The following is a 13,453-nucleotide window of genomic DNA, read 5'->3' on the forward strand; positions in this document are numbered from 1 at the left end:
CTGGAGGCAGATTTAGGTGAAGTTAATGAAGCTTAAGCTCACCTGCAGGGGCTGCTCAATTTGTTATATTTATTTTCTTATTCTGAATAAGCATCCATCTTCATGTCTAACTTTGTGTTCATAATTGTGTTTTTTTCTAAGGAAGCCTTCAATACTATATAAATTCCAATCTCCATAGAACCTGAATACACTTCTATCAATATCCCCAGAGTTATTTTGGTAATTAAATAATTTGTGTGAAGCTGTAAGCACAGAGTGTGGGGCACAGTAAATGCTCAGTAAACATTAACTATAATTAAAACAATAAAGTAGACCTCGAGGCAAAAGGCAGTAAACCACAAAGAGGATGGAAGATTATATAGTAGAATTCACACCATTGAAAACTTGGAAATACTGTAATTGCAATTGGAGATTTTAACACACCACTTTTAGCCTTTGTGAGATTTGCTAGAAAACAGCCACAGAAAACAAAGATACAGAGATCAGAATGCTATGATATGGTAGGGTCAATTAAATAGGGATTACTTAGTCTTTTTATATTATGTTCCATGTCAAAAAGACATTTTTGGTTTCCAAAAAGATTTTGTACCAGGAGGTACCTTGTCATTAATATTTGAAAATAATAAAAAAGTTAACCAAACAATCTAACCCTTAGAAATAAAAACAATAAATTTTCTAAATAACTATTGGGTAAAAGGGGAAATAAAAGCTGCCATTATAAACTATTTGGTGCAGGAGGCTGGAAGACAATAAAAGCTGTACATATCAAAATTCAGCCTGAGTGCTTAGTCACCAGTGTCATATGGACTCCAGTATTAGAATTCTAGCACCAATGATTAACTGTGTGACCTTGGGACACAGACTAGAACACAGTCATTCTTGTGGGTAGAGAGTTGGAAGGGGTATTGCAGGTTTTTCAACATTTTCACCCTGTTACAGGTTGAATTGTATCTCCCCTAAATTCATACGTTGAAGTCCCAACCCCCAGTATCTCAGAACGTGACTGTATTTGGAGATAGGGCCTTTAAAGAGGTAATTAAGGTGAAATGAGTGCTCGCTTCAGCAGCACATATACTAAAATTGGAATGATACAGAGAAGATTAGCACGGCCCCTGCGCGAGGATGACATGCAAATTCGTGAAGGGTTCCATATTTTTTTATAATCCAATAAAGATGTTAAAAGAAAAAGGTGAAATGAGGTCATAAGGTGGGCCCTACTCCAATTTGACTTGTGTCTTTATAAGAAGAGGAGATTAGGACACACACACACACACACACACACACACAGGGAAGACCATCTGAAGACACAGGGAAGACAGCCATCTACAAACCAAGGAGAGTGGCCTCAAAAGAAACCAGCCCTGTTGACACCTTGATCTTGGATTTCTAACCTCCAGAATTGTGAGAAAATTGATTTCTGTTGTTAAGGCGCTGTGTTTTGTTAGGGCAACCCCAGCAAACTAATACACTCCCCTAACAGAGTGAGCTTCCTTGGAAACCCATCCCAGGCACAGCCCATAATGGCTTAGAGCACAAATTCATATCAGTTTAATACAAAATATTTAATGTTAATTTCCAAAAAGCAAAATAGTCAAACCCTACTTCCAGCCACCTCCAGGCTGAGGGATGGGGGAGAGGCAGGGTGTACAGGCCCCATCTGGGCTGGTGGGTATCAGGAAGCCTGGCCAATGGAATTTTCATTGGCCCATTACAACCTTTCTGGGCTTTGTTTGGTTTTCTCATCTGTAAAATAGGGACCATGATTCCTCCCCAGGGCATCCCACTGAATGTTTGTGAAGACTAAAATGTAATGATGAAAAATTTGGGGGTTGGTCTCCCTAATCTGCAGTAATATTAACATGCTCAGAGTGGGAATTCCATGGTGGTCCAGTGGTTGGGACTCCACGCTTCCACTGAAGGGGGCACGAATTTCATCCCTGGTCGGGAAACTAGGATCCCACAAGCTGCAAAAAAACAAACAAAAAAAACCTTCTGAATTGCTCCGGGGAAAAGAAGATGAAGAGGGGAGAAAAGATCTAAGTTTTAGGTTTAGGGACATTACAGGGAAACTTTTGTTAATCTAGATGCGTTAATTGTTGTATATTCTAATGGACATACTTCTGGTTATTACATCAAAGTATAGTCGACATCCCTCAACCTTCCCCTCCTTCCCCTTGGAGGATAGTGTCAGCTGCAAAGCTAGAGGTTGTCAGAAAGCGACACCTTGTGGCCTTTGTGGTGTACTGTCCTTGCGTATATTGGGCATCCCCCAGGCTCTTTTGCTAAAGGGCTTAAAAGAGGTACCAAGTAATACCCCCTTCCCCCGACAATATATCCCAAACAGGCAGGTTAGTAATTTGACATCTTTAAAACCAATATATTTTACATTATCCTTTAACCCTTTTTTTAGTGAAGGCAAGAGAAACGGATTTTCTATCAACAAAATCATGTATTTCTTGTGTTCAATATAAAGGTCTGTTACATGCAGTAATGAACATGCCTTAAGTTATTTGGAGTTACCTTCATTGTTGAGTTTTTTACTTCTCTTACTATGGAACAATTTCAGTTTTCTCTTATTAAGGAAGGAGTACAGTCTTATTTAAAGTATGTTTTAAAATTTTTAGGTTTTCTGGTCAGGAAAACATATAATTTCTAACATTTATTTTTGAGTAATATCATTTTCAATTGATAGTAAGCCCAAAGAATTCATGTTTATTTGACACATTTTATTTTCAAATACATTATTTTATTTTATTATTTTGTTCTCCCAGCTTTATTGAGATATAATCGACATACAGCAACTGTATAAGTTTAAGGTATACAGCATAATGATTTGAATTAGATATATTGTGAAATGATTATCACAGTAAGTTTAATGAACATCCATTATCTCATGTAGATATAAAATTAAATAGAAAATTTAATAGAAAAATATTTTTTCCTTGTATGAGGACTCAGGATTTACTCTCTCAATTTTCATATATAACATACAGCAGTGTTATCTTTATCATGTACATTTTATCCCCAGTACTTATTTATCTTATAACTGGAAGTTTGTACCTTTTGCCTTTATCTAATCCCCCCCCTACACCCCACCTCTGGCAACCACAAATCTAATCTCTTTTTTTTAATGAGTTTGTTTGTGTGATGGTTTATTTTTGAAGTATAATTGACCTACAACACTGTTAGTTCCTGGTGCACAGCATAGTGATAGATATTTTTATACATTGCAAAATGATCACTGCAATAAATCTATTTACACTTTGTTACCATACAAAGATATTAAATAATTATTGACTATATCTGTCACACTGTACATTTCATACTGGTGACTCATTTATTTTGCAGCTGGAAGTTTGTACCTCTTAATCTCCCTCACCTGTTTCTCTCCTGCCCCAGCCCCCTCCTCTCTGGCAACCACCTGTTTGTTCTCTGTATCTCTGACCCTGTTTCTGTTTTGTTATGTTTGCTCATTTGTTTATTTTATTTTTTTGGCTGCACTGCGTGGCATGTGGGATCTTAGTTCCCTGACAGGGATCGAACCCATGCCTCCTGCAGTGGAAGCATGGAGTCTTAACCACTGGACTGCCAGGGAAGTCCCTATTTTGTTTTTTTAGATTCCACATATAAGTGAAATTATACAGTATTTGCCTTTCTCTGTCTTAATTTTTTTTCACTTAGCATAATGCCCTCTAGGTCCATCCATGTTGTCACATATGGCAAGACTTCATTCTTTTTTATGGCCGAGTAATATTCCATTGTGTATATATGCTACATCTTCTTTTTCCATTCACCTATTGATAGTCACTTAGGCTGCTTTCATATCTTGGCTATTGTAAATAATGCTGCTATGAACATAGGGGTGCACGTATCTTTTCAAATTAGTGTTTGTTGGATTGTATGGTAGTTCAATTTTTGATTTTCTGAGGAATCTCCATACTGTTTTCCATAGTGGCTGTATCAATTTACATTCCCACCAACAGTGCATGAGGGTTCTCTTTTCTCCACATCCTCACCAACACTTGTTATTTGTTATCTTTTTGAGAACAGCCATTCTGATGACTGTGAGGTGATATCTCATTGTGGTTTTGATTTGCATTTCCCTGATGATCAGTGATATTGAGTATCTTTTCATATACCTGTTGGCCATCTGTTTGTCTTTGGAAAAATGTCTGTGTACATCCTCTGCCCATTTTTTAATTGGGTTGTTTGTATTTTTGACGTTGAGTCCTATGAGTTCTTTGTATATTTTGGATATTAACCCCTTATCATATAAATTGTTTGCAAGTATTTTCTCTCATTCAGTAGGCAGCCTTTTCGTTTTGTTGATAGTTTCCTTCACTGTGCAATGGCTTTTGGTTTGATGTAGTCCCATTTGTTTATTTCTTTGCTCTTGTTTCCCTTGCCTAAGGAGACATCCAAAAAAAATATTACCAAGACTGATGTCAAAGAGCATACTGCCTATGTTTTCTTTTAGAAGTTTTAAGGTTTCAGGTCTTACATTTAAGTCTTTAATCCATTTTGAATTTATTTTTGTTCATGATGTGGGAAAGTAGTCCAATTTAATTCTTTCGCATGTAGCTATAATCAAATTATAGTTTTGTCCAGGTGTAAGCCCAGGAGTGGGATTGCTGAATCATATGGCAACTCTATTTTTAGTTTTGAGGAATCTCCATACTGTTTTCCATAATGGCTGCACCAATTTACATTCCCACCAACAGTGTAGGAGGGTCCCTTTTTCTCCACACCCTCTCCAGCATTTATTTATAGACTTTTTAATGATGGCCATTCTGACTGGTGTGAGGTGGTACCTCAGTGTAGTTTTGATTTGCATTTCTCTAATAATTTGTGATGATGAGCATCTTTTCATGTGATTTTTTGGCTATCTGTATTATTTGGAGAAATGTCTATTTAGATCTTATGCCCATTTTTTGATTGGGTTGTTTGCTTTTTTGTTATTGAGTTGTATGAGCTGTTTGCATATTTTGGAAATTAAGCCCTTGTTGGCTGCATCATTTGCAAATATTTTCTCTCAGTCTATTGGTTGTATTTTCATTTTGTTTATGGTTTTCTTTGCTGTACAGAAACTTGTAAGTTTGATTAGGTCCCATTTGTTTCCTTTTGCTTCTATTTCTATTGCATTGGGAGACTGAACTAAGAAAACATTGGTCAGATTTATGTCAGAGAATGTTTTGCCTGTGTTCTCTTCTGGGAGTTTTATGGTGTCATGTTTTATATTTAAGTCTTTAAGCCATTTTATTTTTGTGTATGGTGTAAGGGTGTGCTCTAACTTCATTGATTTACATGGAGCTGTCCAACTTTTCCAATACAACTTGCTGAAGAGACTGTCTTTCCCCCATTGGATATTCTTGCCTCCTTTGTTGAGATTAATTGCCCATAGGTGTGTGGGTTTATTTCTGGGCTCTCTATTCTGTTCTGTTGATCCATATGTCTGTTTTTGTGCCAGTACCACATTGTTTTGATTACTGTAGCTTTGTAGTATTGTCTGAAGTCTGGGAGGGTTATGCTTCTTGCTTTTTCTTTTTTCTTCCACAGGATAATTTTGGCAATTCTGGGTCTTTTATGGTTCCACATAAATTTTAGGATTATTTGTTCTAGTTCTGTGAAAAATGTCATGGATAATTTGATAGGGATTGCTTTAAATCTGTAGATTGCTTTGGGTAGTATGACCATTTTAATAATATTAATTCTTCCAATCCAAGAGCATGGGATATCTCTTTGAATCATCTTCAGTTTCCTTTATCAATGTCTTGTAATTCTCAGCATGTAAGTCTTTCACGTCCTTGGTGAGGTTTATTCCTAAGTATTCTTTTTTTTTTTTTTTTTGCTGCGATTTAAAAAGGAATTGTTTGTTTGCATTCCCTTTCTGATAGTTCATTGTTAGTGTGAAGAAATGCAACCAATTTCTTTTTTAAAAAAAAATAGATTTATTTATTTTTGGCCACGTTGGGTCTTCGTTGCTGCCCGTGGGCTTTCTCTAATTGCAGCGAGCAGGGTCTGCTCCTCGTTGCGATGCACGGGCTTCTCATTGCGGTGGCCTCTCTTGTTGTGGAGCACGGGCTCTAGGCGCGCGGGCTTCAATAGTTGTGGCGCGTGGGCTCAGTAGTTGTGGCATGTGGGCTCTAGAGTGCAGGCTAAGTAGTTGTGGCACATGGGCTTAGTTGCTCTGCAGCATGTGGGGTCTTCCCGGACCAGGGCTCAAACCCGTGTCCCCTGCATTGGCAGGCACATTCTTAACCACTGTGCCACTAGGGAAGCCCTGCAACTGATTTCTGTATGTTAACCTTGTATCCTGTTACCTTGCTGAATTTATCAATTGTAGTAGCTTTTGTGTGGAGTCTTCAGGGTTTTCTATATATGTCATCTGCATATAATGACAGTTTTACCTCTTCCCTACCAATTAGAATACCTTTTATTTATTTTTCTTGTCTGATTGCTGTAGCTAGGACTTCCAAGTGTTTAACTTCCAAATGTTGAAGAGAAGTGGTAAGAGTTGGCATCCTTGTCTTGTTCCAGATTTTAGTGGGAAGGCGTTCAGCTTTTCACTGTTGAGTATTACGTTGGCTATTGGTTTGTCATAAATAGCTTTTATTATGTTGAGATATGTTCCCTCTATATACACTTTGGTAAGAGTTTTTATCATTAATGGATGTTGAATTTTGTCAAATGCTTTTCCTGCATCTACTCAGATGATCATGTTGTTTTTGCCTTTTCTTTTGTTGATGTGGTGTATCACATTGATTTGCATATGTTGAACCATCCTTGTTACCCTGGGATGAATCCAGTCTGGTTGTGATGTATGATCTATTTTATGTGTTGTTGGATTCAATTTGCTGATATTTTGTTGAGAATTTTTACATCTGTATTCGTCAAAGATACTGGCCTGTCGTTTTCTTTTTTGGTAGTGTCTTTGTCTGGTTTTGGTAGCAGGGTGATGGTGGCTTCATAGAATGTCTTTGAGAGTGTTCTTTCTTCTTCAATCTTTTGGAAGAGTTTGAGGAGGATTGGTGTTAAGTTCTTCCTTTTATGTTTGGTAGAATTTGCCTGTAAAGCCATCTGGCCCTGGACTTTGTGGGGAGGTTTTAAAATTACAGATTCTATTTCACTTTTAGAGATGGGTCTGTTCGAGTTATCTGTTTCTTCTTGATTCAGTTTTGGTGGGCTGTATGTTTTTAGAAAGTTGTCCATTCTGGTTGTTGAATTTGTTGGCATATAATTGTTCATAGTATTCTCTCATGATTTTTTGTATTTCCATGGTGTCAGTTGTGATTTCACCTCTTTCATTTCTTTTGTTTATTTGGGTCTTCTCTCTTTTCTTCTTGGTGAATCTGTCCAGAGGTTTGTCAATTTTGTTTACCCTTTCAAAGAACCAGCTCTTGGTTTTATTGGGGGTTTTTTCCTATTGTTTTTAATCTCTATTTTATTTATTTCCTCATTGAATGAGTTCGGAAGCGTTCCTCCCTCTGCAATTTTTCTGGAATAGTTTCAGACGGATAGATGTTAACTCTTCTCTAAATGTTTGATAGAATTCTTCTGTGAAGCCATCTGGTCCTGGACTTTTGTTTGTTGGAAGTTTTTAATCACAGTTTCAATTTCAGTACTTGTGATTGGTTTGTTCATATTTTCTATTTTTTCCTGGTTCAGTCTTGGAAGATTGTACCTTTTAAGAATTTTTCCATTTCTTCCAGGTTATCCATTTTATTGGCATACAGTTGCTTGTAGTAGTCTCTTATGATCCTTTGTATTTCTGCAGTGCCAGTTGTAATTTTTCCTTTTTCATTTCTAATTTTATTGATTTGAACCCTCTCCCTTTTTTTCTTGATGTCTTGCTGAAGGTTTATCAATTTTGTTTATCTTTTCAAAGAACCAGCTTTTAGTTTCATTGATCTTTTCTGTTGTTTTGTCTCTATTTCATTTATTTCTGATCTTTCTGATTTCTTTTCTTCTACTAACTTTGAGTTTTGTTTTTTCTTCTTTCTCTAGTTGCTTTAATTGTAAGGTTAGATTGTTTATTTGAGATTTTTCTTGTTTCCCGAGGTAAGATTGTACTGCTATAAACTTCCCTTTTAGAACTGCTTTTGCTGCATCCCATAGGTTTTGGATCAGCATTCTTTCGTTTTCATTTGTCTCTAGGTATTTTTCAATTTCCTCTTTGATTTCTTTAGTGATCCATTGGTTGTTTAGTAACGTATTGTTTAGCCTCCACGTGTTTGTGTTTTTTACAATTTTATTTCTTGTAGTTGATTTTTTTTTTTTTTTTGCGGTACGCGGGACTCTCACTGTTGTGGCCTCTCCCGTCGCAGAGCACAGGCTCCGGATGTGCGGGCTCAGTGGCCATGGCTTATGAGCCCAGCTGCTCCGCAGCATGTGGGATCTTCCCGGACTGGGGCACAAACCCGTGTCCCCTGCATCAGCAGGCGGACTCTTAACCATTGTGCCACCAGGGAAGCCCTCTTGTAGTTGATTTTTAATCTCATACTGTTGTGGTCAGAAAAGACGCTTGATATGATTTCAGTTTTCTTAAATTTACTGAGGCTTGCTTTGATCTTTACTGGAGAATATTCCATGTGCACTTGAGTAGAATGTGTATTCTGCTGCTTTTGGATGGAATGCTCTATAGATATCAGTTAAGTCCAGCTGGTCAAACATGTCATTTAAGGCCTCTGTTTCCTTATTGATTTTCTTTCCGGATGATCTGTCCATTGATGTAAGGGTTACTTACATCAATGGACAGACCACTATTATTGTGTTACTGTTGATTTCACCGTTTATGGCTGTTAGCATTTGCCTTATATATTGAGGTGCTCCTATGTTGGGCGCATATATATGTACAATTATTATATCTTCTTGGATTGATCCTTTGATCATTATGTAGTGTCCTTTGTCTCTTGTAACAGTCTATTTTAAGTCTATTTTGTCTGATATGAGTATTGCTACTCCAGCTTTCTTTTCATTTCCATCTGCATGGAATACATTTTTCCATCCTCTCACTTTCAGTCTGTATGTGTCCCTAGATCTGAAGTGAGTCCCTTGTAGACAGCATATGTACAGGTCTTGTTTTTGTATCCATTCAGTCAGTCTGTGTTTTTTGGTTGGAGGATTTAATCCATTTACATTTAAGATAATTATCGATATGTATGCTCTTACTGCCATTTTATTAATTGTTTTGTTTTTGTAGGTGTTTTTTCTTCCCTTCCTCTTTTGTTCTCTTCTCTTGTGATTTGATGACTATTTTTTTTTCTTTTTTTTTCTTTTTTGTGGCTGTGCCCTTGTGGCTTGCGGGATCTTAGTTCCTCAACCAGGGATTGAACCCAGGCCCCAGCAGTGAAAGTGCAAAGTCCTAACCACTGGACAGCCAGAGAACTCCCTGATGACTATCCTTAGCGTTGTGTTTAGATTGTTTTTTCTTTTTCATGTGTGTGTATCTACTGTAGTTTTTTGGTTTGCGGTTACCATGAGTTTTTGATATAGCAGTCTATGTATTTACAAGATTGCTTTAAGTTGCTGGTCTCTTAATTTCGAATGCATTTCCAGTATTCTGCATTTGTACTATCCTCACGATTTCTGGTTTTGATATCATATTTGTATGTGGATGATTTCCTACCTTTATGTATGTTTGCCTTTACTGGTGGGCTTTTCTATTTGTCATTTTCTTGTTTCTAGTTTGGCCTTTTCTTTTCTTAGGGAAGTTCCTTTAGCATTTCTTGCAAAGCTGGTCTGGTGGTGCTGAATTCTCTTAGCTTTTGCTTGTTTGTAATGCTTTTGATTTCTCTGTCGAATCTGAATGAGAGCCTTGCTGGGTAGAGTCTTCTTGGTTGTAGGTTCTTCTCTTTCATCACTTTAAAATCATGCTGCTTCCTTCTGGCCTGCAGGATTTCTGCTGAGAAATCAGCTGATAACCTTATGGGAATTCCCTTGTATGTTATTTGTTGCTTTTCCCTTGTTGCTTTTAATATTTTTCTTTGTCTTTAATTTTGGTCAAGTTGATTACTATGTGTCTTGGCATGTTCCTTTTTGGGTTGATCCTGCCTGGGACTCTCTGTACTTCCTGGACTTGGGTGACTGTTTCCTTTTGCATGTTAGGGAATTTTTCAGCTATTATCTCTTCAGATATTTTCTTAGGTCCCTTTTTTTTCTCTTCTCCTTCTGGGACTCCTATAATGCAAATATTGGTGCATTTATTGTTGGTGCAGAGGTCTCTTAGACTGTCCCCATTTCTTTCTTTTTTTTTTTAATTAATTTTATTTTGGGCTGCATTAGGTCTTTGTTGCTGCACGTGGGCTTTCTGTAGTTGTGGAGAGCAGGGGCTACTCTTTGTTGTGGTGCACGGGCTTCTCATTGTGGTGGCTTCTTTTGTTGTGGAGCACTGGCTCTAGGCGCACGGGCTTCAGTAGTTGTGGCACGCGGGCTTCAGTAGTTGTGGCTTGCGGACTCTTGAGCACAGGCTCAGTAGCTATGGCGCACAGGTTTAGTTGCTCCATGGCGTGTGGGATCTTCCTGGACCAGGGCTCAAACCCATGTCCCCTGCATCGGCAGGCAGATTCTTAACCACTGTGCCACCAGGAAAGTCCCATGTCCTCATTTCTTGACCTTCCTTTTTTCTTTATTCTGTTCCGTGTTAGTGATTTCCACCAATCTGTCTTCCAGCTTACTTATTCGTTCTGCCTCATATATTCAGTGATTGATTCCTTCTAGTGTATTTTTTTATTTCAGTTATTATATTGTTCATGTCTGTTTGTTTGTTCTTTAAAACTTCTAGCTCTTTGCTAAACATTTCTTGTATCTTCTTCGTCTGTGCCTCCCTTCTTTTTCTGAGATCTTGGATCATCTTTATCATTATTCTGGATTCTTTTTCAGGCAGATTGCCTATCTCCACTTCACTTAGTTGTTCTTCTGGGGTTTTATCTTGTTCCTTCGTCTGGAGCATATTTCTCTGTCATCTTATTTTGTCGAACTTTTTGTGTTTGTGGGCTTTGTTTCACAGGCTGCAGGATTGTAGTTTTTCTTGCCTCTGGTATCTGCCCCCTGGTGAGAGAGGTTGGGCCAGGGGCTTGTGCAAGCTTCCTGGAGGGAGGGAGTGGTGCCTGCCCACTGGTGGGTAGAGCTGGATCTTGTCCCTCTGGTGGGCAGGGCCGTGTCAAGGGGAGTGGCTAGGTGTAGTTGTGGGGTCAGGAAGACTTTAGGCAGCCTGTCTGTTGATACATGGGGCTGTGTTCCCACCCTGTTGGTTGTTTGGCCTGAGGCATCCCTGCACTGGAGCCTGTAGGCTACTGGGTGGGGCCAGGTCTTGGTGCCAAAATGGCAACCTCCAACCTCCAGGAGCTCGTGCTAGGGAATATTCCCTAGGGACCTCTGCCACAAGTGTCCTTGCCCCCACAGTGGGCCACAGCCAACCCCCACCTCCCCAGGAGACCCTTCAAGACCTGCAGGTAGGTCTGGCCCAGGCTCCTATGGAGTTACTGCTTTGCCCTGTGTCCCAGTGCTTGTGAAACCTCATGTGTGCCCTCTAAGAGTGGAGTCTCTGTTTCCCCCAGTCCTGTGGAGCTCCTGCACTCAGACTTTGCTGGCCTTCAAAGCCAAATGCCCTGGGGGCTCCTCCTCCTGATGCCAGACCCCCAGGGTGAGGAGCCTGACGGGCTCAGAACTCTCACTCCAGTGGGAGAACCTCTGCCATATAATTATTTTCCAGTTTGTGGGTCACCCACTGGCAGTATGGGATTTGATTATATCACGAAAGCACCCCTCTTACTGTCTTGTTGTGTCTTCTTCTTTGTCTTTGGATGTAGAGTATCTTTTTTGGTAGGCTCCAGTGTTTTTTTTGGTCAGTGGTTGTTCAGCAATTAGTTGTGATTTTGGTGTTTTCATCAGAGGAGGTGAGCTCAAGTCCTTCTACTCTGCCATCTTATCTCCAATCCCTGTAGATGTATTTTTTTGTTTTAATTTTTTTAATTTTTAATTAATTTTGGCCATACTGCACAGCTTGTGGGATCTTAGTTACCCGATCAGGGATTGAACCCAAGTCCTCAGCAGTGAGAGTGCGGAGTCCTAACCATCGTACCTCCAGGAAATTCCCCCTGTAGATGTATTTTTGATGTATTTGTGGGAGGAGGTGAGTTTCTTGTCCTTTTACGCTGTCATCTTGAATACCTCCCAGAATGCGTGGGCTTCTGACACTTCCTTGATCCCTTCCTCCCTCCTCCTTCCTTCTCTTCCTACCTTTTCTTCTTTTCTTCTCAGCCCATTGTTTCATCAATTTATCTGTACTCACGTCTCATAGAAACCAGGTTTTACTAGTTTTTCTTGAAACTACAGAGTAGATGAGATTTGACATTTACTTCTATTTCCTGAGGGAAATCTTTTCCCAAAGTATGTTCAGTCTTAGCTTATTGTATAATGTTTGTCTTTATTCTGTAGAATCTTCATAGACTACATTTTTTCCTACCCAGGAAAAGGCATATTTTATTGAGGTATGTACTTACGATGTGTGATTATATATATATGGTGTGTGTGTGTGTCTTGTATACGTATACTCACATGTGTGTGGTTTTATGTATATGTGTGTATATTTACATATATAATCACACATAAATGTACAGTTTAAAGAATTTTCATGAAGAGAATACAACCCAGTGCTCAGATAAAAAATCAGAACACATCAAGCACTCAGGAGCCCTCCTCATACCATCTTCCCCACTGCCTGTTCCTGCAAAGGGTAACCACTATTCTGATGTTTAATAGGTTAGTTTTACTTGTTTTTGAACTTTATATTAATGGAATCTTAGAGTATATTCTCTTTTATGTCTGGCTTCTTTCCCTTCACGTGTTTGTTAGATTCATTTTTGTTATATGTAGTTAATACTTTTTCCCGTTCTCACTGGTATATGATATTCCACTCTGTGAATATATTGCATCAAAATTTTTTTCTCTTCTACTGTTGATAGCATTTGGGTAATTTCCAGTTTTTGCCAGCCTGGTCATTCTAAGCAGTGAATATCTTATCCAGGGCTGCCATTTCACCCCAGAAGGGTGAGCATCTTCCATCTTGCTTCCCATGCCTTGGGATGCTAACAGAGTCCTTCTGCCAGATCTTGGAGGCCTGAGTGCTCCGGATTCAGTGGTCAAGGGTGGGAGTGGGGGGATCTGGGCAGCTTGGGTAGAGTTTTGTCTCTGTATAGCTTCTTCCATGCTGTTGGCTTGCCTGGGCTTCAGTGCAGTGAGGGTTTCCCCCTGCTTGCACTGCCCAGGGCCAGAGATGCTCAGACCAGGGTTTAGAGCCTCAGGTGATGGCCTTGGATGAATCTCAGAGGTGTGCAAATCTATAAAATTTTAAAAGATTGTGTTTTCATTTGAAGATCATGTAAGACAGATTAAATAGGCATATTCTGGGTCATCTGAATCAAGCTAATTCTTAGGAGGCTATTTAAGAAAGTAT

At 39.0% G+C, this 13,453-nt stretch overlaps 1 non-coding gene across 1 annotated transcript; it reads left to right on the forward strand.

Moving 5' to 3' along the window:
* The first annotated feature begins 1,050 nt into the window (after positions 1-1,050).
* Positions 1,051-1,157, forward strand: LOC136125238 (U6 spliceosomal RNA). Its single transcript, XR_010656006.1, has one exon. It is a non-coding gene; the product is annotated as a U6 spliceosomal RNA (small nuclear RNA).
* The last annotated feature ends 12,296 nt before the right edge of the window (positions 1,158-13,453 follow it).

This window comes from Phocoena phocoena, chromosome 6 (assembly GCF_963924675.1).
Source record: "Phocoena phocoena chromosome 6, mPhoPho1.1, whole genome shotgun sequence".
In the NCBI taxonomy this organism is placed as follows: domain Eukaryota; kingdom Metazoa; phylum Chordata; class Mammalia; order Artiodactyla; family Phocoenidae; genus Phocoena; species Phocoena phocoena.